The sequence below is a fragment of the Coregonus clupeaformis genome, unplaced genomic scaffold (genome assembly GCF_020615455.1).
Source record: "Coregonus clupeaformis isolate EN_2021a unplaced genomic scaffold, ASM2061545v1 scaf1363, whole genome shotgun sequence".
In the NCBI taxonomy this organism is placed as follows: Eukaryota; Metazoa; Chordata; class Actinopteri; order Salmoniformes; family Salmonidae; genus Coregonus; species Coregonus clupeaformis.
Window position 1 is genome coordinate 112,075 of NW_025534817.1, and position 26,241 is coordinate 138,315.

A 26,241-nucleotide genomic window follows, 5' to 3' on the forward strand; every position below is an offset into this window, starting at 1 on the left:
GGAGGGTCATTCAAGTGAAACTTCCCAGTCGGAACTAGGTATTTCCGATAACTCTGATAGCACCCTGAACACGACATTAATATGTGTGATCGACAACAGTAGGGTCTGGGTCCCGGCGTGTCCAGTCCCCATACCCATTCCATAGGAGTGAGTGTCAGTAGTCTACTATATGTCCGTGCTATGTGAAGTAAGTATGGTGATTATTATTAAGGTTCTGGTCGTCTGAGATACCAACAAGTAAGGCTATACAACATACAATATCAATAAATATATATTTTCTCCTATTAGTGTATTTGAGTTTGTTCTGTCGTTTCTGGATGATTTAATTGAAATTGCAACCAACTTTCTATGGCTTGTTTTAGATATAGTGATATTTGAGAGATTATTTCATTTCAAATAACTGAAAGTGAGAGGTTGTAATTTGAATAAAGGGGGGAAATGCCATTACTGAACATGTGGTGATTAGAACAAAAGATTTTACTCTTGACTTTGGCGAATATTATCGCGCGGCAGTGTCCTAATGCCTGCGCGCAGTGGACTATTGGCATCGTTCGCCATAGCAGGCTGGCATTAGATTAGAACATAAGATTTCACTCTTGACTTCAGCGACTATTATTGCGCATAAAGGGCCGGCAGTGTACTTTTGCGCGCACATTGTGCTTTTGCCTGCGCGCAGTGTGCAGTTGCATCCGCGCAGTGTACTATTGGCCTCGTTTGCCATAGCAGGCTAGCATTAAATTATAACACAAGATTTCACTCTTGACTTCAGCGACTATTATTGCGCATAAAGGGCCGGCAGTGTACTTTTGCGCGCACATTGTGCTTTTGCCTGCGCGCAGTGTGCAGTTGCATCCGCGCAGTGTACTATTGGCCTCCTTTGCCATAGCAGGCTAGCATTAAATTATAACACAAGATTTCACTCTTGACTATGGCGACTATTATTGCGTGTAAAGGCCAGCAGTGATCTATTGTTTTGGGCGCGCAGTGTATTATTGCGGGCGCACGCAAAGTGTATTGTTTTTTGGCGTACAGTGTGTTTTATGGGCGCGCAGTGTATTGTTTTGGGTGCGCAGTGTACTGTTTTGGGTGCGCGGTCAAAAAAAAGAGAAGCAAAGCATCCCTTCCGATAGCCGACAGAGGAGGCCTCCGTAACGGGCCAATCGGGGTGGTGGGGAGATGGTGTCCAATCAGCAGATGCCACTGCCGGCTTTATACATTTCACATGGGCATTTCGAGGCTATACTCCGACTGTCTAAGAAGGAAGCTAGCGCCATGGCCAGAACCAAGCAAACCGCTCGCAAATCCACCCGTGGCAAAGCCTACAGGATGCAGCTCGCCGCCAAGGCTGCGCGCAAAGTCAACATGTAAGGAAAATCGTTGTGTACGAACCTGGGATATTTACGTTAAGGATTATGTTTACCAATCGATGACAGTATTGACTCAATACGGGGTTTGCTTTCCGCTATCCGTCGCCGTTCAAATGTCTGACATATAACCGTGCTCGAGAAAACCACAGGTAGCATAATGTATTTCATCAGATTTCGTGCGTTTCTGTGTGAAAAGACACGAATTTATGTGCTACTTAATTCGTGCGAAAAGACAGCAATTTAACACACAACAACCATAAACGGATAGCCTATTTTTCTTTATTTTCTTTATTATGGCTAATTAAACGTTATGAATATACAGAAATGTTGTCTTTATTTAATAATGTTTCAAACATTGTAGTTGTATGCCTATGTACTGTTTGAGATTTTCTGAACATCATTTGTGAGAAAATACACACATTTACGTGCAACTTAATTCGTGGGAAAAATTGTTTTATTAATGCTAACGCTGTTTTCTATGCTTGATTTCGATTAATACTTTGGGATACTGGTGCACTTTTGGTCAGAAAGCCCCCTTTTCCGTGTAGGCAACAGTACACGATTTTCTTCATAATGCATTTCATATTTCGTAGAGTCTAAATTACACAATTTTCTTCATTATTCATTTAATACATGTTAAAGAGGTTAATGTAAAAATAATGAAATATGTCGGCTTTCACTTATGGCACTTCCAAGGCCTTTCTATTGTGGTTATGTCAATCATATTATATACTTAGGCTATTGTAACGCGTTCAACCAGTTAGCAAGTCAGAAATGTCCGTTTCTTGGTACCGACTAGCACTTGAATGCTGTATTATGCCAACTTCACATTCTCGTGGAAAATGGGAAGTTGTAACTCCCACATGATTGTGTTCAAGTGGTTTTGAAGTCGGAACAATTCTTAAACCAATAAGATTGGCAACAACATTTTCACTATTTCTCACTTGTAATTCCTACTTGGAGGGTCATTCAAGTGAAACTTCCCAGTCGGAACTAGTTATTTCCGATAACTCTGATAGCACCCTGAACACGACATTAATATGTGTGATCGACAACAGTAGGGTCTGGGTCCCGGCGTGTCCAGTCCCCATACCCATTCCATAGGAGTGAGTGTCAGTAGTCTACTATATGTCCGTGCTATGTGAAGTAAGTATGGTGATTATTATTAAGGTTCTGGTCGTCTGAGATGCCAACAAGTAAGGCTATACAACATACAATATCAATAAATATATATTTTCTCCTATTAGTGTATTTGAGTTTGTTCTGTCGTTTCTGGATGATTTAATTGAAATTGCAACCAACTTTCTATGGCTTGTTTTAGATATAGTGATATTTGAGAGATTATTTCATTTCAAATAACTGAAAGTGAGAGGTTGTAATTTGAATAAAGGGGGAAATGCCATTACTGAACATGTGGTGATTAGAACAAAAGATTTTACTCTTGACTTTGATGAATATTATCGCGCGGCAGTGTCCTAATGCCTGCGCGCAGTGGACTATTGGCATCGTTCGATAGCAGGCTGGCATTAGATTAGAACAGAAGATTTCACTCTTGACTTCAGCGACTATTATTGCGCATAAAGGGCCGGCAGTGTACTTTTGCGCGCACATTGTGCTTTTGCCTGCGCGCAGTGTGCAGTTGCATCCGCGCAGTGTACTATTGGCCTCGTTTGCCATAGCAGGCTAGCATTAAATTATAACACAAGATTTCACTCTTGACTTCAGCGACTATTATTGCGCATAAAGGGCCGGCAGTGTACTTTTGCGCGCACATTGTGCTTTTGCCTGCGCGCAGTGTGCAGTTGCATCCGCGCAGTGTACTATTGGCCTCGTTTGCCATAGCAGGCTAGCATTAAATTATAACACAAGATTTCACTCTTGACTATGGCGACTATTATTGCGTGTAAAGGCCAGCAGTGATCTATTGTTTTGGGCGCGCAGTGTATTATTGCGGGCGCACGCAAAGTGTATTGTTTTTTGGCGTACAGTGTGTTTTATGGGCGCGCAGTGTATTGTTTTGGGTGCGCAGTGTACTGTTTTGGGTGCGCGGTCAAAAAAAAAGAGAAGCAAAGCATCCCTTCCGATAGCCGACAGAGGAGGCCTCCGTAACGGGCCAATCGGGGTGGTGGGGAGATGGTGTCCAATCAGCAGATGCCACTGCCGGCTTTATACATTTCACATGGGCATTTCGAGGCTATACTCCGACTGTCTAAGAAGGAAGCTAGCGCCATGGCCAGAACCAAGCAAACCGCTCGCAAATCCACCCGTGGCAAAGCCTACAGGATGCAGCTCGCCGCCAAGGCTGCGCGCAGGAGAGCCTCCCCGTTACAGGCCTGGCACCGTGTCTCAGAGAGATCCGTCGTTACCAAAGCTCCACTGAGCTGCTCATCCGCAATGTGCCCTTCCAGCGCCTGGGGAGAAAAATCGCCCTGTTCTTCAAGACCGACCTGCGCTTCCAGAGCTCCGCCGTGATGGCCCTGCAGGAGGCCAGCGAGGCTTACCTGGTCGGTCTGTTTGAGGACACCAAACTGTGTGCCATCCACGCAAAGAGGGTGCATATCGTGCCCTAGGACATCGAGCTGGCCCGCCTTATTTGCAGAGAGCGCGCGTAAATTATGAAGTGATCTCCAAAATCCCACCTCAATATTTCCATCAAAAAGGCATAATTGATCTATTTATACGTGGTCCTCTGTAGCTCAATTGGTAGAGCATGGCGCTTGTAACGCCAGGGTAGTGGGTTCCATCCCTGGGACCACCCATACGTAAACATGTATGCGCACATGACTGTAAATCGCTTTGGATAAAAGCGTCTGCTAAATGGCATATTATTATTATATACGCGCACGTCTACATTTCCAACCACTTCGCCGGGAAAGAGCGACGCTACCGGCTACGGAAGAGACACCAACGGCCGGGTGAGTCCATTCAAAGCTACGTGGCTAATCTGAGGGATTTGGCTAGCTCTTGTAACTACGGGACACTTCAGGACGAGATCATCAGGGATCAGTTGATAGAGGGGACGTTATGTGAAAAGACATGGGAGAAACTGCTTTTGGAATCGGATAATTTACAACTAGATGGAGCTATTAAAATAGCACTCCACGTTGAAGCGGCGTTGGAATGCTCTTCAATGCTAACAGACAGCTCTGCAGCATACACTCGGCCCCCAGCCATTCTCACACAGCAGCTTCAGCCCGAGCAGGCGCACTACAACGATCACGCGCTGCGCACGCCCTCCCACGTCGATAGCTGCATGGACACAGACACCGGCATGCCCGTGCAGCAGGCACACAGACAAACCAACAGAAGTAGCTGTGGCAACTGTGGGGCTAGCTCTCACAATTCAAGGGCTTCAAACTGCCCAGCCCGTGGGAAAATATGCAAGAACTGTTCAAAATACAATCACTTTGCGAAAGTGAGTGTGTCGTTCGGCCCCTGCTACTAGCTCTAAGTTGTCGATCATCCAAGTGTCAGACTGGGTCCGAGCCCGACGGCCTCAGCAGTACAACAAAATGCCCTCATTCTGGTCGGACCCCTTGCAGGTCAGTCGACAACTGGGGCCCGCCATATTTCATGATGAGCAATGGATCACGCTGGCACGCCAGCCGCCTCAGAAAAGTCCCTGCCCCTCGAGGAACACAAAGGCACACAAAACAGACATGCAGGCCAGAGACGCCACCGGATGGACCTCCTCCACCACTACCACCCGAGCCCCAGCCTCTGTGGGCTCCCCAAGGGCCAGATCCACAAGCGGTGGCGGATGAAGAAAGGCCTATGCGGGCACGAACTCGCCCTGCTTATCTGGGGGACTACTTAACCTCTTTTCATTCTTAGGCTCCGTTAGGTGTCTTAGTCAACCTCCAGGTTAATGGACTGAACTGGCTAGTTTGGAGAGTCCATCCGTTTAAGGGTTAATGTTTATTTCTTACAGGTATCACTCTAGGTTCTTGCCCTATGGACATTTTATATATGGTACCAGTCCCTGGTTTTGGAAAGGGGGGGAAATGTTATGTATGGTACGACGTGCTGTACGTCGTACTGTACGTTGTTATGGTTTACGATAGTGTGCTGCTTTACGGATGAATGGGTTGTCAGAATGTGTGGCACATGTCATTAAACGACAGAGTGATGTACAATGTGAAACTGTGCAGATGTCCGTTCTTCTACAGCTAGGCTAGATATAACAAATATGACTCAAGTAAAAGTAGTCATCCAAATAATTACTTGAGTAAGAGTAAAAAAGTACTTGGTGAAAAAACTACTCAAGTACTGAGTAACTGTTGAGTTACTTGAGTTTATTTTTTAACACAAGGCAACAATCAGACAGACAAAAATACAAAATAATCATCTTTAGGCAAATTATAGTTCATCCAACAATAAATAAATTAAAATGAATTACAAAATAGCTTAAATTAAAATAATTCCGGTAAATTCAAGTACTTATCAAATAAAATAATAATAATAAAAAAATAAGCACAAGTAACACACATTTCCAAACCTTTATACTTTTTTTTACCAGGCAGAACTAGAATGAGGCAGCCCATAAACTCTCATAAACTGTGTATGTGTGTGTCTCCACAGTGACAGAACAACAGAAGGAAACACAAACATTTCATACCAGGTATGCTGAACAGAAAACTGCACACCAGAAGGAAGCGGTCAACATAAAATAATCAATAGGTGTTGATTAGGCCTACTCGGTACCTTTGTATTGCATGGCAAGCAACAGCCCTTTTTCTGTGTGCCTAGAAATTAATACTCTGATCTGTGATTAGGCCACACTGCACATCTCACTGAGCAGAGGAAAAGAGCAGCAATACACATCAACTGAAAAAGCACCAGTCCATGATAGATGGCCAAATAAAACAATATTGCAGGCCTAGTATCCCAGAACACAAATTAAGCTGAATGCATGTTCTCTAAAAGGCATCAGAGGAGAGTGATGTAGTTGTAGATGGGGCATTATGTTTACTTCCAGCTCCAATATCTAACAAGAAAAGTCAGCAAAAAAAAAGTCACACTTGTCCCCACCCCCCCAAGATAAGCAGCATAAAGCATGTATGATGTGTCTTTACAATGGAGTTATACATTAATAGCTCTGTGCTCTCTAGCACAACCATTACACAGTTAAGGGGATTACACGCTTTGCTCAAAAGCAGCTGAGAGAGGAGCAGCTTCCCCCATCTAGACTGCCACAGGCAGACAACAGATTTGGCAATATTCTAACCTTTAGGCTGACACTGGCCCTTTGACTGGTTGACTTCAGTCAACACTCCAGGAACTCTTTGGCACAGTAACATGAAAACCCTTTTATATTGAAGGCCCCACTGGGAGTTTGTGTGTGTGTGTCAAAACATGCAGAAACAAACTATTTCACCAAAGAATCGCTCAGTGATGTCACTATTAAGCTTCAACAGTAGCTGGCTCTCAAGGTTCTTGCTGTGAAGCTGTGATCGTTTAGCAGTGAACAGGAGTCCTGCATGACTGAAAAGTCTCTCACAGGCTGCAGATGCAGGAAGACCTGTGTTGACTTTGAGTGACAGCTTCTTGATGCGAGGAAAGGTGTGGAGTAGATCCATACCTGCAGGGGACAGACATGAAAGGTACCTCTCCAGCTCTCCTACTTGTGATTTTCCCAACTCCATGGATGCAAAGAAGTCGTCTTCATCAGAGAGGCCGCTGTTTGCGCTGGTGACATCATCCAAGTCGGTGTTGAGGTGATTTCTGATGTAGTCAAGGCCTGTGGGTTTTAGGGCAAGATAAATCGTTTTTCAAACGAATTAAGTCTGCACATTATTCTTACCCTTCTACTGTATAGGCTGTCAAGCTGCTGATGTTTGACATTAAAAGCTACCTGAGCTTCTAACTATATTGCCACCCTGTGGTTTGTCACTGACACACTATAATCCTAAATTACAGTAATATTATACAGAGTTATATAGGTCAATGTCTACTGGTTCACATTTGAATTGATAAACAATTATATTTACCAGCATTCAAGATGTTCTCCTCTGTGGTCCAGGATGTTCTGAATCTTGGTAGGAGTATTGCTGCTGCAATCAGCTCAGGCTCTTTCATGACGTCTCCAAAACGTTTCTGGATCCCTTGCTGCAGGGCGTGAACAAGAGGTGTACACATTTTGCAAGTTGACTCCAACCTCTTCAGCTTGTCCCGCAACTGGTAAGGTGTTGGCAGCAGGAGGCCCATATGCACAGATGATTCCCCTTGGAGGATATTAAGGACCATGGCAACAGGCTTCATCACAGCAGCATACTCGACCAAAAACCCAATTTCAGCTGGATTGAACCTATAAAAGATGTAACGATAAAACAATTACTTATAGCTATTTCTGGTACAATGTGTTTATTATGCATTGTACATGTTAAATGCACAAATAAATAAAAATAAAATAAATTAGTTAAATTATTTCATCCACAATTGTCACACCACCATGCAAAGAAAACTTAGTTACTTGAGACAAGTGGAATCACCCATTAATCAGCAAGGCTTATTTATTTTTATTATTCTTTTAAAACAAAATATACATTTTGTCAACTTACATCTTTATCTTTAATGCTGTGCAGACATTGCGAATTGCTTGTTCTCCTTGCTCTCGGTGAATGCGCACAATCCTTTCTACAGCGAGGAACAGGGAGCTCCAGCGTGTCTGATTGGGTCGGAGAAACAGCAGCTTGCATTCACGTTCCACTGTTTACATTTACATTTACATTTTAGTCATTTAGCAGACGCTCTTATCCAGAGCGACTTACAGGAGCAATTAGGGTTAAGTGCCTTGCTCAAGGGCACATTTACGTCATTTAGCAGACGCTCTTATCCAGAGCGACTACAAATTGATGCATTCACCCTATAGCCAATGTGATAACCACTTTACAATTATATATATATATTTTTTTGTTTTTCATTTGTTTTTATTTTTTATTTTTTTTATTTTAATTTTCTTTTTTATTTATTTATTTATTTTTTTTTGGGGGGGTACTTACTTTATCCTATCCCAGGTGTTCCTTAAAGAGGTGGGGTTTCAAATGTCTCCGGAAGGTGGTGAGTGACTCCGCTGTCCTGGCGTCGTGAGGGAGCTTGTTCCACCATTGGGGTGCCAGAGCAGCGAACAGCTTTGACTGGGCTGAGCGGGAACTATGCTTCCGCAGAGGAAGGGGAGCCAGCAGGCCAGAGGTGGATGAAGGCAATGCCCTCGCCTGGGTGTAGGGACTGATCAGAGCCTGAAGGTACGGAGGTGCCGTTCCCCTCACTGCTCCATAGGCAAGCACCATGGTCTTGTAACGGATGCGAGCTTCAACTGGAAGCCAGTGGAGTGTGCGGAGGAGGGGGGTGACGTGAGAGAACTTGGGAAGGTTGAACACCAGACGGGCTGCGGCATTCTGGATGAGTTGTAGGGGTTTAATGGCACAGGCAGGGAGCCCAGCCAACAGCGAGTTGCAGTAATCCAGACGGGAGATGACAAGTGCCTGGATTAGGACCTGTGCCGCTTCCTGTGTAAGGCAGGGTCGTACTCTCCGAATGTTGTAGAGCATGAACCTGCAGGATCGGGTCACCGCCTTGATGTTGGCGGAGAACGACAGGGTGTTGTCCAGGGTCACGCCAAGGCTCTTCGCACTCTGGGAGGAGGACACAACGGAGTTGTCAACCGTGATGGCGAGATCATGGAACGGGCAGTCCTTCCCCGGGAGGAAGAGCAGCTCCGTCTTGCCAGGGTTCAGCTTGAGGTGGTGATCCGTCATCCATACTGATATGTCGGCCAGACATGCAGAGATGCGATTCGCCACCTGGTTATCAGAAGGGGGAAAGGAGAAGATTAGTTGTGTATCGTCAGCGTAGCAATGATAGGAGAGGCCATGTGAGGATATGACAGAGCCAAGTGACTTGGTGTATAGGGAGAAAAGGAGAGGGCCTAGAACTGAGCCCTGGGGGACACCAGTGGTGAGAGCACGTGGTGCGGAGACAGCTTCTCGCCACGCCACTTGGTAGGAGCGACCGGTCAGGTAGGACGCAATCCAGGAGTGAGCCGCGCCGGAGATGCCCAGCTCGGAGAGGGTGGAGAGGAGGATCTGATGGTTCACTGTATCAAAGGCAGCAGACAGGTCTAGAAGGACAAGAGCAGAGGAGAGAGAGTTAGCTTTAGCAGTGCGGAGAGCCTCCGTGACACAGAGAAGAGCAGTCTCAGTTGAATGACCAGTCCTGAAACCTGACTGGTTTGGTCATTCTGAGAGAGATAGCAAGAGAGTTGGCTAAAGACGGCACGCTCAATAGTTTTGGAAAGAAAAGAAAGAAGGGATACTGGTCTGTAGTTGTTGACATCAGTGGGATCGAGTGTTGGTTTTTTTGAGAAGGGGTGCAACTCTCGCTCTCTTGAAGACGGAAGGGACATGGCCAGCGGTCAAGGATGAGTTGATCAGCGAGGTGAGGTAGGGGAGAAGGTCACCGGAGATGGTCTGGAGAAGAGAGGAGGGGATGGGGTCAAGCGGGCAGGTTGTTGGGCGGCCTGCAGTCACTAGTCGCAAGATTATATCTGGAGAGAGAGGGGAGAAAGAAGTCAAAGCATAGGGTAGGGCAGTGTGAGCAGGACCAGCAGTGTCATTAGACTTAACAAACGAGGATCGGATGTCGTCAACCTTCTTTTCAAAGTGGTTGACAAAGTCATCCACAGAGAGGGAGGAGGGGGGGGATTCAGCAGTGAGGAGAATGTGGCAAAGAGCTTCCTAGGGTTAGAGGCAGATGCTTGGAATTTAGAGTGGTAGAAAGTGGCCTTAGCAGCAGAAACAGATGAAGAAAATGTAGAGAGGAGGGAGTGAAAAGATGCCAGGTCGGCAGGGAGTTTAGTTTTCTTCCATTTCCGCTCAGCTGCCCGGAGCTCTGTTCTGTGAGCTCGCAATGAGTCATCAAGCCACAGAGCTGGAGGGGAGGACCGAGCCGGCCGGGAGGATAGGGGACACAGGGAGTCAAAGGATGCAGAAAGGGAGGAGAGGAGGGTTGAGGAGGCAGAATCAGGAGATTGGAGGGAGAAGGATTGAGCAGAGGGAAGAGATGATAGGATGGAAGAGGAGAGAGTAGTGGGAGAGAGAGAGCGAAGGTTGCGGCGGCGCGTTACCATCTGTGTAGGGGCAGAGTGAGTAGTGTTGGAGGAGAGCGAGAGAGAAAAGGATACAAAGTAGTGGTCGGAGACATGGAGGGGAGTTGCAGTGAGATTAGTAGAAGAGCAACATCTAGTAAAGATGAAGTCAAGCGTATTGCCTGCCTTGTGAGTGGGGGGGATGGTGAGAGGGTGAGGTCAAAAGAGGAGAGGAGTGGAAAGAAGGAGGCAGAGAGAAATGAGTCAAATGTAGACGTGGGGAGGTTGAAATCCCCCAAAACTGTGAAGGGTGAGCCATCCTCAGGAAAGGAACTTATCAAGGCGTCAAGCTCATTGATGAACTCTCCAAGGGAACCTGGAGGGCGATAGATGACAAGGATATTAAGCTTAAATGGGCTAGTGACTGTGACAGCGTGGAATTCAAATGAGGAGATAGACACATGGGTTAGGGGAAAAATTGAGAATGACCACTTGGGAGAGATGAGGATTCCTGTGCCACCACCCCTCTGACCAGATGCTCTCGGGGTATGCGAGAACACATGGTCAGACGAGGAGAGAGCAGTAGGAGTAGCAGTGTTTTCAGTGGTAATCCATGTTTCCGTCAGTGCCAGGAAGTCGAGGGACTGGAGGGTAGCATAGGCTGGGATGAAGTCAGCCTTGTTGGCGGCAGAACGGCAGTTCCAGAGGCTGCCTGAGACCTGGAACTCCAGGTGTGTGGTGCGTGCAGGGACCACCAGGTTAGAGAGGCAGCAGCCACGCGGTGTGAGGCGTTTGTGTAGCCTGTGCGGAGAGGAGAGAACAGGGATAGGCAGAGGCAGAGGCATAGTTGACAGGCTGCAGCAGATGGCTACAATAATGCAGAGGAGATCGGAATAAAATGAACTAAACATCAGGGAAAGGAGAGAGCAGGCCTCCCTCACCAAAAAAAAAAAATATATATATATATATATAACTCTCCCAACTTCCACCTCAGAAACTATAATTGTTTCACTGAACCACCCGAGTAAAACTCTCACAACTTCCACTTTAGAAATTAGAATTGTTGTAAACTACAGCAGACTGTTATCAGACTGGTTGACCTGCTGGTTTTATTCCAAAGAGCATGACACTTTGCAAAATCAGACCGAGACAGCCTCTTGTAGGTTTCGTTTGCAGCTCCTCCTGCAGCAGTGGCATCAACTGTGGATATAAGATTGAGGAGATGGCATGCACACTTTTGGTGCCTTGGAAGTTGGTACTCAAGGCCTGTGTTGTCATCCAGAATAGCAGACACATCTTGACACTCCACCTCTGACTCACTCTGATCTTCTGTTGCATCATCAAGGGTGGAGTCACTCTTCTTGTACATTGATGGCTTCCTCCTTTTTCTCCTCACCATATAATCAAAAGGCCTTCAGGAAGTTTGAGCCACTGTCTGTTGTCGCCATGGTCAATTTTTCCCTGATGTGGTACTCAGAATGTATTTCCTCTAATGCAGCAGCACGGACATCAAACGTGTGCGAGCCTTTGACAGGTCTACAAGCCAATGCAGCGGAGTGCCTCTCCAGTGAGGTGTTGTCTATCCAGTGACAGGTGACACCTAAGTAGCTACGTTGTCTGGCAGACCAGCAGTCTGTTGTGGTAGCAACATAGTTCACAGCACTCAGCTTTTTGATGATTATGCTCTTCTTGTGTTTTGCAGCTTCTTGTATTCTTGTGCATAACGTTTTCCTTGTCATTACTGTTTGAGGTTGCAAGGTTTCTATCAAAGTCTTGAAGGATGGCGTCTCAACCACAGAAAATGGTTGGTTGGCCTCACATACAAAATTTAGCACCAGCTTGTCAAGCGTTGCTTGTGTTACCCGTCCTGGGGCAGCGAAGGCTGTGATTTTTGCATTTTTCACAAGAGTATCACTGGAAGAGGAGGACTTACGCTTTCTGTGGTTCTCTAGTAAGTCTGTGTACTTTGCCAGTTTGTTGGGGAGAACCCTCTGTGGATAAAAAAAAAACTGTAATTTTCATCATACATGTCAACTATGACAGACAAATTGAGAATTTTGTTTGCAGAAAATCACATTGTAGGATTTTTTTATGAATTTATTTGCAAATGATGGTGGGAAATAAGTATTTGGTCACCTACAAACAAGCAAGATTTCTGGCTCTCACAGACCTGTGACTTCTTCTTTAAGAGGCTCCCCTGTCCTCCACTCGTTACCTGTATTAATGGCACCTGTTTGAACTTGTTATCAGTATAAAAGTCACCTGTCCACAACCTCAAACAGTCACACTCCAAACTCCACTATGGCCAAGACCAAAGAGCTGTCAAAGGAACCAGAAACAAAATTGTAGACCTGCACCAGGCTGGGAAGACTGAATCTGCAATAGGTAAGCAGCTTGGTTTGAAGAAATCAACTGTGGGAGCAATTATTATGAAATGGAAGACATACAAGACCACTGATAATCTCCCTCGATCTGGGGCTCCACACAAGATCTCACCCCGTGGGGTCAAACTGATCACAAGAACGGTGAGCAAAAATCCCAGAACCACACGGGGGGACCTAGTGAATGACCTGCAGAGAGTTGGGACCAAAGTAACAAAGCCTACCATCAGTAACACACTACGCCGCCGGGGACTCAAATCCTGCAGTGCAAGACGTGTCCCCCTGCTTAAGCCAGTACATGTCCAGGCCCGTCTGAAGTTTGCTAGAGTGCATTTGGATGATCCAGAAGAGGATTGGGAGAATGTCATATGGTCAGATGAAACCAAAATATAACTTTTTGGTAAAAACTCAACTTGTCGTGTTTGGAGGACAAAGAATGCTGAGTTGCATCCAAAGAACACCATACCTATTGTGAAGCATGGGGGTGGAAACATCATGCTTTGGGGCTGTTTTTCTGCAAAGGGACCAGGACGACAGATCCGTGTAAAGGAAAGAATGAATGGGGCCATGTATCGTGAGATTTTGAGTGAAAACCTCCTTCCATCAGCAAGGGCATTGAAGATGAAACGTGGCTGGGTCTTTCAGCATGACAATGATCCCAAACACACCGCCCGGGCAACAAAGGAGTGGCTTCGTAAGAAGCATTTCAAGGTCCTGGAGTGGCCTAGCCAGTCTCCAGATCTCAACCCCATAGAAAATCTTTGGAGGGAGTTGAAAGTCCGTGTTGCCCAGCGACAGCCCCAAAACATCACTGCTCTAGAGGAGATCTGCATGGAGGAATGGGCCAAAATACCAGCAACAGTGTGTGAAAACCTTGTGAAGACTTACAGAAAACATTTGACCTGTGTCATTGCCAACAGAGGGTATATAACAAAGTATTGAGTAACTTTTGTTATTGACCAAATACTTATTTTCCACCATAATTTGCAAATAAATTCATTAAAAATCCTACAATGTGATTTTCTGGATTTTTTTTCTTCTCATTTTCTCTGTCATAGTTGACCTATGATGAAAATTACAGGCCTCTCATCTTTTTAAGTGGGAGAACTTGCACAGTTGGTGGCTGACTAAATACTTTTTTCCCCCACTGTGTGTATGTATATATATATATACACACACACACAGTATCTCACAAAAGTGAGTACACCCCTCACATTTTTGTAAATATTTGAGTATATCTTTTCATGCGACATCACTGAAGAAATGACACTTTGCTACAATGTAAAGTATTGAGTGTACAGCTTGTATAACAGTGTAAATTTGCTGTCCCCTCAAAATAACACAACACACAGCCATTAATGTCTAAATCGCTGGCAACAAAAGTGAGTACACCCCTAAGTGAAAATGTCCAGATTGGGCCCAAAATGTCAATATTTTGTGTGGCCACCATCATTTTCCAGCACTGCCTTAACCCTCTTGGGCATGGAGTTCACCAGAGCTTCACAGGTTGCCACTGGAGTCCTCTTCCACTCCGCCATGACGACATCACGGAGCTGGTGGATGTTAGAGACCTTGCACTCCTTCACCTTCCGTTTGAGGATGCCCCACAGATACTCAATAGGGTTTAGGTCTGGAGACATGCTTGGCCAGTCCATCACCTTTACCCTCAGCTTCTTTAGCAAGGCAGTGGTCGTCTTTGAGGTGTGTTTGGGATCGTTATCATGTTGGAATACTGCCCTGCGGCTCAGTCTCCGAAGGGAGGGGATCATGCTCTGCTTCAGTATGTCACAGTACATGTTGGCAGTAATGGTTCCCTCAATGAATTGTAGCTCCCCAGTGGCGACAGTGGATCCAGTAATCCATGTCCTTAGTCTGCTTCTCTTCAGCAAACTGTTTGCGGTCTTTCTTGTGCATCATCTTTAGAAGAGGCTTCCTTCTGGGACGACAGCCATGCAGACCAATTTGGTGCAGTGTATGGTCTGAGCACTGACAGGCTGACCCCCGACCCCTTCAACCGCTGCAGCAATGCTGGCAGCACTCATACGTCTATTTCCCAAAGACAACCTCTGGATATGACGCTGAGCACGTTCACTCAACTTCTTTGGTCGACCATGGTGAGGCCTGTTCTGAGTGGAACCTGTCCTGTTAAACCGCTGTATGGTCTTGGCCACCGTGCTGCAGCTCAGTTTCAGGGTCTTGGCAATCTTCTTATAGCCCAGGCCATCTTTATGTAGAGCAACAATTCTTTTTTTCAGATCCTCAGAGTTCTTTGCCATGAGGTGCCATGTTGAACTTCCAGTGACCAGTATGAGGGAGTGTGAGAGCGATGACACCAAATTTTAACACACCTGCTCCCCATTCACACCTGAGACCTTGTAACACTAACGAGTGAACATTTTCACTTAGGGGTGCACTCACTTTTGTTGCCAGCGGTTTAGACATTAATGGCTGTGTGTTGAGTTATTTTGAGGGGACAGCAAATGTACACTGTTATTCAAGCTGTACATTCACTACTCTACAATGTAGCAAAGTGTAATTTCTTCAGTGTTGTCACATGAAAAGATATACTCAAATATTTACAAAAATGTGAGGGGTGTACTCACTTTTGTGAGATACTGTATATATGTGTATATGTTTGGGAGGGAACAGCTATGTGTTTGATATTTTCTAAGAAGTGATATGTGTCCCTAAAATGACTGGGGTGCTTAGTGGAGAGGGGGTTGATATAATTAAGATGTTGTAGGACTCACTGTTGCAGTCAGAAACCATTTCTCTTCCGGGGGGAACCTCAACGGGAACTATCCAGGTGTCTGGTTCTTTGTGTATACACCCACTCAATTGGTTGGCACTTAAAATAGCCTTTGGGGGTTGAGTAGTCAAGTTGAAGCCGCAGTAGCGAATTTACTTGGCTTTGACGGCATTCTCGGTCTTCTTGGGGAGTAGCACCGCCCGGATGTTGGGTCCTCGTCGTTACGGAAGGCCAGCTGCAGGTGACAGGGGATGATGTGAGTTTTGGTGTTAGCTTCACACGCTAACGGCGAAGCTAACGGCGGAGCTAACAGCTAATACCGGAGCAAACAGCGAATCAAACGGGCCTGGAGGCCATTTGTGGTCGAGGCGAGAAGGGATACAGCTACGTCCGTGTTTTGTTGTATTTGGAAGGGACTAGTTCGCTTCATGTGGACTCTTCATTTGGACTGGACTGACTGACTCGACATGTAGGCGGGGCTCGGGAGCTTCAGAGCTAAGGGCAGGGCTACAGATTAGGTGTCCCTAAAGAACCGCTTGTCTAACAGTAGTTCCGCATTACATTAATTAATTTGCATTCAAGTTTTCTTTATTTTTATACTGTGTATTCTCCGTGTAAATTCATGTACCGTACCGAGACGCCCGTACCATTTCGGTTCAATACAAATACATGTACCGTTCCACCCCTGCATCCAACTGTAATCAAAATTGCCACAGCCATAGTTTCAGTAAATGTGATTAGTATATGTTCTCCCTTTCATTTTTTAAAGGATGATATGGATGAGCCAGACCTGTGGGATGCATCAGTGGTCCTCCTTACAACAGTCAGTGATGATGCCACAAGCCCAGTTCACTACCACCCAGTGAGAGTCTCTGTCGTCCTAGAGGGTGATGTGGTTGTCAATCTCCCCAGGCTTGCTGATGCCTTCCTGGTAATGTTCGGCCTGATTTATGCACTACATCTCAGCTATCCCAAGGGACTGACAAACACTTTTGAGTTCACACAGAAAATCTTACTTGGTCTTGGGCGGCAGGTAGCTTAGTGGTTAAGAGGGTTGTGCCAAAAAAAAAAGCGTTGTTTTCCCCCCACCAGGTGGGTGAAATTCTCTTTGTCCCCTGAGTTTTCTTCTTTAGTTCCAATGACTCTAAACTGTCATCCAAGCTGCAGAATCTTAAAAATGAGCTGATGTTGTATGTGTAACTGAAGATCCAAAAAGGAGTTCTGATTCTGATGGCTCACTCTGTTAGAGCATAGTCCATAATGAGAATATGTCATGTCAGGTCCATGTTGAATACTGTTAAACTGTTTATGTTAAAGTTGCTGCTCTACTCAATGGGTTTTCAGCCAAATGGCACAAAGTACACACTGTCTTTGTACGTTTTAATGTACATTTAATTGTTGTTAAACTGAAATTCAGGGTTGAATTAAGTGTTTATATATGGAGGATATTTTTATTCATAATTCAAATTGAAAGGCCAAAGGGAAAACGAAGCGAGATCAAATTAAAAATATTATTATTTTACTACACTACTAGGAAAAATCATGCCATAATTAAATTTAAAAAGTCACATTTAAAATGCAAAGCTTCAACTGTCAGCTGGAAGTCGTTTCAGACCCTCCCACCAGCCGTTGGGCCATGCCTCCTCATTTAAATTGACACCTGTCACTTCTAAATGAAAAGCTTAAATCAAAATGTAAAAGGTGAATCTGAAAATGTCAATGTCAAATGTAAAAAATAAAATTCAAAAGATAAAATGTCAAATTGAAAATTATAAAGGGGAAAGGCTAAAATAAAACAACTTTAACTTTTACATCATACATTTAATTATGGCATGATTTTTCCTAGTAGCGTAGTAAAATAATACTATTAATTTGATCTTGCTTCTTTTTCTCTTTGGACTTTCAATTTGAATTATGAATAAATATATCCTCCATATTTATACACTATGGCATTTTGTTTTTAAAAGGTGTACTATATAGCTTTGGGAAGTACATTGTTATCAGAAAGGAAAGCTCTTCATTGATACATTTTCATAAATAAATAAACTGTCCTCAAAGTTTCAGGCTACTACTTTAAAAGTAGCCACCTTTCTAGTTGGAAACAGTGTTATAGGGACTTATTTTCTTCTGAGGATGGGATGTTTATTCAGTTATGGAAATGGTTAAATAATTTTTATTGTCTTATTAATATTGTTAATTTTGCTTTTGAGTTTGAATTAATTTTCTAAAACTATACAGTGCACCCTGAAGTTGCTAGATTTGAACCAGATAGCCAAAGGAAGGCTAAACACTGCCTTTGTACATGTTAATGTACCGTTTTGAAATTTTAGCCGTTTTAGTTGTGAAGAATTTACAAGCAATTTGTTTATACATTGCTGCACTGCAAGTTTACAACCAGATGGCCAAAAGTGTGCCTTTAATTGTTTATTTAATTCTCTTTTCAATTTTTAATTATTTTTATTACTATTATAGTTATATTACTATTATTATTAAATAGATTGTTTCATTTTGTGCTAAAAGGCACAGGTGTGGGCAAATAATCTTTCTAAACAAAGGTTTGGTCACCACCCAAGACTTGCTGATGCCCTCCTGGTAATGTTGTATTAACAGTTTATAAGCTATTTGTGATATAATGATATTTTCTTAATGTAATTTTAGCTTTTCTGAGTTTGAATATGTTCTACTATTACATAGTTCATCTTAAAGTATAAACAAAATGCCCAGAAGTAGACTTGTTAATTGTTATTTTTTATTAATGTTTTTTTATTTCATATTTTTTTGCTAAAAGACTGGGCAAGAAAAGTTTATACTAAACATCTGAATAGATGATGTTTTTTTGTTTGACCTTTAAGTCAATAGTACTTATTATTTTTAAGGCAATCAGTTGCCACAAATATTTTAAATTTGGTGGTAAATGATTTTGAGTTGTAACAAGTCTATGTTTTTGAGTTATGGGTATTCAGAAGATTGATTGAAAAAACGAATAAATGTTAAGTTAACTCAGGATATTTATGTTTCATTTTCATGCTTGAAATTATTAAGTTCTCTTGAGATATTGCAATGAGAAAGATGAATAAATATTCTGAGTAGCATAAACTGAAAATGTTTGAGTTGGCTTAATCAGTAAATTTAATTTAATTATAATTAAAAATTACATTTAACATGAACTCCAAATATATAAGCAATAATATACTCAAATGTTTGAGTTTATGAACTCAAAAACTGTGGCAACGGATTGCCTCACTTTCTTAAAGTTCTGCTTACTTATTCGGGTTTACAGTGATATGTCTGTGCTATGTGCAGGCAGCTAGTATAATTATTGTTTGTGAAGTAAGTATGGTGATTATTATTAAGGTTCTGGTCGTCTGAGATACCAACAAGTAGGCTATACAATATCAAGACATATGTATTTTTCTATTAGTGTATTTGAGTTTGTTCTGTCGTTTCTGGATGATTAAATTGAAATTGCATCCAACTTTATATGGCTTGTTTTCAGGGGCGGCCTGTTCAATAGGGCGATATGGGCGACGCACTGCCAAACGGGAAAAGGAAGGGATTTTTTTTCTAATCAATTATATCACGGCAACAGTAGTTATCAGTGTTGTAATCTATACGTCTGATCTGCCACAGTGCCACACTGCCACTAAATGTCGAATCAGGCTAAAGTCGTGCTTCAAATGGCTCCCCCCCCCTTTTGGGGCGATTTCAGTCAGGTTGAAAATCGCCCAGAAGTCTGTCATAGACTCCCATGTAAAATCTATGTTTTTCAAATATCAGATCTTTCAATACAATCTCTATGGGTGTCTGAGGGCTTGCACTTACGCGCTTTCGTCATACGTTACGTAACCATGAACGTAACTAAGAAAAGAGCGGATTGTGTCTTTGAAAGAAGTTCCTTTTTGTCGGCGAACAAATGAAGATAAATTGGCAACGAAACAATTAGGACCTCCCAGACCAAATTTATAATTCAACAGGTTTCTACTAAAGGCGGAAAGTCCTACACCCGAGGATTTTCCAAAAATTGGTACGAACGGAAAAATAACATTGCCACTCAACTTGATGAGGGATACAGGCTAGCTGTCCGCCGCCACAACGATGAGGTTAGTGTTGATAATCACAAGTTTACTGGAGAACTGAGACCAAGTAGAGACTTTGGACAGGGTGGATATGGTATAATAAAGGCAGTTTATTCAGAGGTAAAGATATCTGGAATCGCGTGCACGGACCCGTTCGTCAAACTCTTAGGGAGCTATACATTAAGCCCCATTACTTACCATATCAGATAAGAGAAATTGCTGCAGCTACATATATTTTACATCCTGGCCCTACATAGTTCACTATTTGCATCACTTACCAAAATATTACATGTGGTCATATATGCTTGGAAAGTGGAGATGCCATAGAACGTCAAAAAAGTAAACATTGCTGGAGACACATTGCCGTTTTGGAGAAGACATCGCGTTTGCTAGCGAAGAGATTTGTTGTGGCAAATGAACTTGGGCTGGGAATTGCCAGGGACCTCACGATAAGATATATGCATTGCGAGTCTCATGATTCTATACGTATTGCGATTCGATACTGTGATTTTATTGCGCACCATATGTCTGTTGCAGAGGGATCAGAAAGCCATGAGAACGAGTTTTGATCAGTCATGGAAATAAAAGTGCTGAAAACAAATTGGCTCCCAATGTGAAAAGATTGAGAACAAGCTATGAAGGAACAATAATGGTGTTTTGGTGCAGGTACAGCCAACTAGCGCTAAAATATTGCGATATTGTCAATACAGTATATCGTAAAGTATCACTATGTAACTCGATTTCTTTCACCCCAATCCCTCAAATTAACGGTAAATAACTGAATTGTTTGCCCCACATTTAGCTAAGATGATTAGCTAGCCAGCTAAAATGTTTTTTTAGTTAGCAGTCGCATCTACAATAGTTTACTGTCAATAACATGTCTCCAAAAATGACGTGGTGTCTCCAATTGTGTTGACATTTTACAATTGCGATGCGCATCCATGAGTATCCACTTTCTGTAGCTCAGCTGGTAGAGCACTGCGCTTGTAACGCCAAGGTAGTGGGTTCGATCCCCGGGACCACCCATACACAAAAATGTATGCACGCATGACTGTAAGTCGCTTTGGATAAAAGCGTCTGCTAAATGGCATATTATTATTATTATTATTATTATTATTATCTGAAGAGAGCCCCGAAACATTGTGTGCAGACATTTTATGCAATAAATGAAGTAGGTTGAATCTAGTAGTTCTGATCTTCTGATTGGTCCTGATGAGTTGGGCGAGGTCCCCTCCAGGCTACTGTCACTGTTGCATTGGCTCTGAGTCGGGTTCTCTGTCTTCAAATGTTCAGCCTAAGAGAGGGGATTTTTGTGTGTGTGTGTGTGTGTTTAACAGTGATGATGTGTGTGTGTGTGTGTGTGTGTGTGTGTGTGTTTAACAGTGATGATGTGTGTGTGTGTGTGTTTGTGTGTGTGTGTGTGTGTGTCCTCAGAGCAAGAACTCGTGAGTTGGAAGAACTGAGAGGCCTATGGCGTGGGTGTTGTCCTTGGCCACCTGCTGACAAGGCTGACAAGATAGGACCCTTTTGTCCATTGTTATTGGATAGGAACAGAACTTATAACCAGCTCCTGACCTAAATAGATCTTAGCACAACATTTTACTCAACATATCATATTCCATATTCACTATAACAAATATATTTACTACGACATTAGCAAGAACCGCCACATCCTCAGCCGGCTAATCCAGTGTGTGAAGTTTTGCGGAGTGTTTGAGTTAGCTTTGCGAGGCAAAGATGAAACTGAGGGCTCCACCAACCCTGGTAAGCCAACACTTTTGAGATCAGTCAATAAATGCTTCTGGTATTGACTTATATGCTGCCCCTGTCTTCATGTTGTTGCTGGACATATCTTTTTTAAAATGTGTGTAGGTCACCTAAATCATCAGAAAAATTGCCCCCCCTGAGAATTTTTTCAGGAGCCGCCACTGCTTGTTTTAGATATAGTGATATTTGAGAATTGATTTCATTTCAAATAACTGAAAGTGAGAGGTTGTAATCTGAATAAAGGGGGGAAATGCCATTTATTGAACGTGGTGAGACAGTCTTACACATTTCTAGAGAACCAATTCGGATTTAAGTATAACTTTTGTATGACTGAAGCTTTTAGTGGTAGGTCCAAGCTTAAAATATTTAATAAATTCTGTCCTCTCTATTGATATTCATTTTATAAATAGGCCCGTTTAATTTTGTCTGGCTTGCTGTTCCAAATCAAATGGAATATTTATTTTTCATATCAATTAAAAAACTGTTCGCTAGGTGTAGGCAAGACCGTAAACTGGGATAATACTATAGAGTTAATCAGTGTAATGTGAGGCTTCTTGTTTGCACGGGCAATGTCTCCGGCCAACTCCAGGATCTCAGCAGTCAGGCAGTCGAGCACGGCAGCCAGGTAGACTGGTGCGACAGCGCCCACACGCTCGGCATAGTTGCCTTTGCGCATCAGCCTGGGCATCTCGTAATCCATCTTGATTTAAATGTTCATGTAAAATGTGTTCCCAACATTGAAAGAATGTCTGTGTTTGTGTGTGGTTTTTTTATTCCAGGAAGATGAAGGGGGTGATGTCCTGCAGGACCTAGCAAAACATGCAAGGAAAATTGTTGTGTACTAACCTGGGATATTTACGTTAAGGATTATGTTTACCAATAGATGACAGTATTGACTCAATACGGGGTTTGCTTTCCCCTATCCGTAACCATTCAAATGTCTGACATATAACTGTGCTCGAGAAAGCCACAGGTAGCGTAATGTATTTCAGCAGATTTCGTGCGTTTCTGTGTGAAAAGACACGAATTTATGTGCTACTTAATTTGTGCGAAAAGACACCAATTTAACCAGTAAGCTACACACAACAACCATAAACGGATAGCCTATTTTTCTTTATTATAGTTGTGAATATACAGAAATGTTGTCTTTATTTAATAATGTTTCAAACATTGTAGTTGTATGCCTATGTACTGTTTGAGATTTTCTGAACATAATTTGTGAGAAAATACACACATTTACGTGGGAAAAATTGTTTTATTACATTTACGTCATTTAGCAGATGCTCTTATCCAGAGCGACTTACAGGAGCATTTAGGGTTAAGTGCCTTGCTTAAGGGCACATCGACAGATTTTTCACCTAGTCGGCCCGGGGACTAGAACCAGCGACCTTTCGGTTACTGGCACAACGCTCTTACCCACTAAGCTACCTGCCACCCTTATTAATGTTAACGCTGTTTTCTATGCTTGATTTCGATTAATACTTTAATACTTTGGGATACTGGTGCACTTTTGGTCAGAAAGGCCCCTTTTCCGTGTAGGCAACAGTACACGATTTTCTTCATAATGCATTTCATATTTCGTAGAGCCTAAATTACACAATTTTCTTCATAATTCATTTAATACATGTTAAAGAGGTTAATGTAAAATAATGAAATGTCGGCTTTCACTTATGGCACTTCCAAGGCCTTTCTATTATGGTTATGTCAATCATATTATATACTTGTTGTAACACGTTCAACCAGTTAGCAAGTCAGAAATGTCCGTTTCCAAGTACCGACTAGCACTTGAATGCTGTATTATGCCAACTTCACATTCTCGTGGAAAATGGGAAGTTGTAACTCCGACATGATTGTGTTAAAGTGGTTTTGAAGTCGGAACAATTCTTAAACCAATAAGATTGGCAACAACATTTTCACAATTTCTCACTTGTAATTCGAACTTGGAGGGTCATTCAAGTGAAACTTCCCAGTCGGAACTAGGTATTTCCGATAACTCTGATAGCACCCTGAACACGACATTAATATGTGTGATCGACAACAGTAGGGTCTGGGTCCGGCGTGTCCAGTCCCCATACCCATTCCATAGGAGTGAGTGTCAGTAGTCTACTATATGTCCGTGCTATGTGAAGTAAGTATGGTGATTATTATTAAGGTTCTGGTCGTCTGAGATATCAACAAGTAAGGCTATACAATATCAATAAATATATGTTTTTTTCTATTAGTTTTTTTCCACAAATAGACAGGTATTTTTACCTTTCCTTGGTAGCAAGATCTTGTAATTTTTTGCTAACTTTCTATTAACATTTAATAGAGTGAGATCATTTTATTTATTTTGGGATATGTATCCACATCACCATCAGACCATTTTATTGGTAAACTACAAGTTGTATTGTCAGTGATCCAATTTACAGTTTAGTCATTTAGCAGACGCTCTTATCCAGAGTGCATACATTTTTCATTCTGGCCCCCGTGGGAATCGAACCCACAACCATTGCGTTGCAAGCGCCATGCTCTACCAACTGAGCTACAGGAAGGTCAATACCTTATATAGTACATTTATCATAATGTGGTTGTATTCCAGAGAGGTTAGAAAATGTATCTAGATCCTCTGAGTACAATGACACGTTTGTTTTTAAACCTTGGATTTCTAATCCCTTGATATAATTGTTGGATCTGATTTGAATAGCTAACATTTCGATGGCCATAATAAATAGATATACCGATAGTGGACAACTTTGTACATTTCAGCACCACGGAGCTCCTCTATTACCCGTCTCGTGAGTGGAGATGAAGCAGAAGTGCTGTCCATTCAACTGTGCTGAATAAAGCAACGCATGCACCGAGACTTCCTTTGTCCTTCCTGATTTGGCCAATTATTTGGCTGGAGTATTTCGGCCTGCCGCGCGTCTTTGACTATTGTAGATAATCCCTTTGGATTTATGCGTTTTATTTCAACGCCTCAGGCAAGTAAAACGTGCAATACGTAGCTTTAAGACAGGTTAATATACATGGTGAGAAATGTAGAGGTGCGCGTATAAATGGAGCAATTGTGCCTTTTTGATGGAAATATGGAGGTGGGATTTTGGAGATCAGGTCATCATTTGCGCGCTCTCCGCGAATACAGTGGGCCATCAGGATGTCCTAGGGCACGATGGACACCCTCTTTGCGTGGATGGCACACAGTTTGGTGTCCTCGAACAGACCGACCAGGTGAGCCTCGCTAGCCTCCTGCAGGGCTATCACCGCGGAGCTCTAGAAGCGCAGGTCGATCTTGAAGAACTGGGCGATTTTTCTCCCCAGGCGCTGGCAGGGCTCGTAACGGGGAGGCGCTCCTGCGCGCAGACTTACATTTACATTTTAGTCATTTAGCAGACGCTCTTATCCAGAGCGACTTACAGGAGCAATTAGGGTTAAGTGCTTGCTTTTTTTCACCTAGTCGGCTCGGGGATTAGAACCAGCGACCTTTCGGTTACAGGCACAACGCTCTTACCCACTAAGCTACCTGCCGACTTGGCGGCTAGCTGCTTCCTGTAGGCTTCGCCATGGCGCGACAGTCGGAGTATAGCCTCGAAATGCCCATGTGAAATGTATAAAGCCGGCAGTGGCATCTGCTGATTGGACACCATCTCCCCACCACCCCGATTGGCCCGTTGCGGAGGACTCCTCTGTCGGTTACTGGAAGGGATGCTTTTCTTCTTTTTTTTAGGACAGCGCGCCCAACACAATACACTGGGCGCCCAAAACAATAGTCCACTAAGCGCGTGCGTACAATAGCACACTGCTGGCCCTTTGCGCGCAATAATAGTCGTCAAAGTCAAGAGTGAAATCTTGTGTTATATTTTAATGCTAGCCTGTTATCGCAAACGAGGCCAATAGTACACTGCCTGCACACAACTACACACTGCGCGCTGGCAAAAGCACACTGACAGTCGGGAGTATAGCCTCGAAATGCAGAGACGCGCCATGGCCAGAACCAAGCAAACCGCTCGCAAATCCACCGGTGGCAAAGCCCCCAGGAAGCAGCTCGCCACTAAGGCTGCTCGCAAGAGTGCCCCGGCCACCGGCGGTGTGAAGAAGCCTCACCGTTACAGGCCCGGCACCGTGGCTCTGAGAGAGATCCGTCGTTACCAGAAGTCCACTGAGCTACTCATCCGCAAGCTGCCCTTCCAGCGCCTGGTGAGAGAAATCGCCCAGGACTTCAAGACCGACCTGCGCTTCCAGAGCTCCGCCGTGATGGCCCTGCAGGAGGCTAGCGAGGCTTACCTGGTCGGCCTGTTCGAGGACACCAACCTGTGCGCCATCCACGCCAAGCGGGTGACCATCATGCCCAAGGACATCCAGCTGGCCCGCCGTATTCGTGGAGAGCGCGCATAAATGAGGATGACCTTAACTCGAAAATCCCCCAAAGGCTCTTTTAAGAGCCACCTCCATATTTCCATCAAAAAGGCACAATTGTTCCATGTATACACGCACCTCTACATTAGCCACCATGTATGTTGTTCACTAACACGTCTAAAATCTACGTATTGCACCTTTTAGTTGCCTGAAGTCTAGCTTCAATGTTTGTGTGTGTGTGTGTGTGTGTATATACACAACCATCTGGCATCATCCACTTCCTTTGAACTATAGTAGCACAGTAAAATGCTTTACAAAGGAGGGGGAAAAGAAACGAGTGATAATATAGGCCGAATAGTAACAAGAATTGTGTTCAGATGAATAATTGACACTATTAGTTGTGTGTAATAATAGCCTTGCATGCAGTCCAGAAAAAACATTGCATGCCAACTTACTTTGAAAGTCCATGTCGCAGTGCTGC

The 26,241-nt window shown here is 43.5% G+C and overlaps 1 pseudogene; it reads left to right on the forward strand.

Annotated features, from left to right (window-relative positions):
- The first annotated feature begins 1,272 nt into the window (after positions 1 to 1,272).
- Positions 1,273 to 25,799, forward strand: LOC123486946 (annotated as a pseudogene).
- The last annotated feature ends 442 nt before the right edge of the window (positions 25,800 to 26,241 follow it).